Source organism: Alosa alosa, chromosome 15 (genome assembly GCF_017589495.1).
Source record: "Alosa alosa isolate M-15738 ecotype Scorff River chromosome 15, AALO_Geno_1.1, whole genome shotgun sequence".
Taxonomy (NCBI): domain Eukaryota; kingdom Metazoa; phylum Chordata; class Actinopteri; order Clupeiformes; family Clupeidae; genus Alosa; species Alosa alosa.
This window is the reverse complement of record NC_063203.1, coordinates 24,482,534-24,485,033: the sequence shown is the minus strand read 5'-3', so window position 1 is coordinate 24,485,033 and position 2,500 is coordinate 24,482,534.

The window sequence follows — 2,500 nt, the reverse complement described above, 5'->3', positions numbered from 1 at the left end:
AACCAAGGCTTAAAAAAAGATGACACTTGGTTTGATGCTGACTGTCAATCTGCAAGAAAAAGAGCTTCAAAATTATCCAACCAAAAACACAAAGATCCTAATAACACATCTATCCGATTACTCTATTGTGAGACATTAAGAAAATACAAATGCGCATTTCAAGAACTAAGAAAAGCCCAATACACCCATAAGCAACTGACACTAATTGAGGAGTCCATAAACACAAACAGTTTTGGGACAACTGGAATCGCTTTTAAAAAATCAAACCATCAAGAATTGGTGATTCAAGATGGAGAAATTTGGACGAACCATTTCCAAACCTTTTTAAGAAAGTGGAATCAGACCAAAGCAGGGACCAAGAAAATATAATCATTAAATTACAGAGCCTAGAGTCCTCAGTCAAAGACTACCAAAATCCACTCGACTCCCTCATCACAGAGCAGGAGCTTCTAACCCAAATTAACAAACTGAAGCCTAAAAAAAGCATATGGACTTGATTGTATTTTAAATGAGATGCTAAAAATCCCCTTTGACAGTAAGTTCAGAATGGTCATGCTCAAACTACTCAATCTTGTCCTGAGTGTGGGGTTACTTCCCAGATATCTGAACTACTGGACTAGTTACACCCATCTTCAAGAACGGAGATAAATTTGACCCCAGCAACTACCGGGGCATATGTGTTAACAGCAACCTAGGAAAGGTATTCTGTAGTATTATTAATTTACGGCTCCAAAACTTCCTTATGGAACACAGTGTCCTGGAGTAGAAGCCAGATTGGATTCCTACCTAATTATCGCAATTGTGACCACATATACACCCTGCACACCCTAATTGAAAACACACTCAAAACCAGAACAAAATATTCTCATGCTTTGTCGACTTCAAAAAGCATTCGACTCCATTTGGCATCATGGATTATTTTACAAATTAATTGAAAGCGGTGTGGGGGAAAACATATGACATTGTAAAATCTATGTACTCAGGAGCTAAGTGTGGCATCAAAATAGGATCCAAAAAGAACCCAACTCATCCCCAAGAACGTGGAGTGAGACAGGGCTGCTCATTAAGTCCAACTTTATTTAATATATACATCAATGAGCTAGCAAGCATACTTGAAAATCATCAGCTCCTAGACTCACTCTACATGACAGTGAAGTCAAATTCCTGTTTTTGCAGATGATCTTGTCATTCTTTCACCGACAGAAAAAGAGACTCCAGACTCAACTAGACCATCTTCAAAAGTTCTGCCAGACCTGGGCCCTGGCTGTTAACACAAATAAAACAAAAATATTAATCTTCCAAAAAGATCCGATACCGGGAAGTCAACCCATATTTAGATTAGGACCTAATGAAGTCGAACATGCACCAGATTACACCTACCTAGGCCTTAGAATAAATAATAAAGGATCATTCAACATGGCAGTGAATGAATTAAGAGACAAGGCACGCAGGGCTCTTCATGCCATAAGAAGACAAAATTTCCTTCAAATCCCAATCCAAATCTGGCTAAAAAAACTGTTCTCATCAGTAATAGAACCAATTGCCCTTTATGGCAGTGAAGTGTGGGGCCCACTTGGAAATCAGGACCTAGATAAATGGGAAAACACCCAGTTGAGATCCTGCATACTGAATTTTGTAAAGCCATTCTAAAAGTCCACCGCACACAACTAATAACGCATGTAGGGCAGAATCTAGGCCAATACCCTCTGCTGATAAAAAATTCAGAAAAGGGCAAACAAGTTCATCAAACATGTAAGTCTGAGGACCCAAACTCATTCCACTATAAAGCCCTGAAAACACCAAGAGTTGAGCAAAGATAACTCCTACCAACCTGGTCTTCAGTCACCCTCCTCCAGAGACATCCAACACTTTAAAGGCCAAAATACCAGGCCACATCCACACAAAATGTTTGGATTAACCAAACCCCCCAAAACCTAAAAGACATTTATGACGTATATTGGCAATCTAAAAACACAATCCCAAAGCAAAATGCAATGCTATCTGACCCTAAACAGGAAATATACACTTGCACATTACCTAACAAAATAAACGAGACAAATTTGAGATGCACACTAACTAAATACAGACTCAGTGAACACCGCTTAGCCATAGAAACAGGAAGACACAAAAGACATGGCTTCCAAAAGACAAGGGTCTATGCCAGCAGTGCAGAGATGATGTTGTTGAAACTGAATTACACTTTTAACTGAATGCCCAAAATTTGAATCAATTCGCAATAAATACTTCCCAAAAATGAAAGAAAAAACCCTAATTTCTATGACCTACCAAACCCGAATAAAATATTATACCTATTGGGAGAAGACACAGACAGCTGTATTACTGCTGCCCAATATGTCCTTGCCTGTCACCAGCTGAGAGACACTGAGTGATTTTTTGTATGCATGTACATGTGACACACACAGACACACACACACACGCACCCCTCTCTCACAGCCACAGCCACATACACTAACTCAACACAGTCCCCCATGTTGTATAT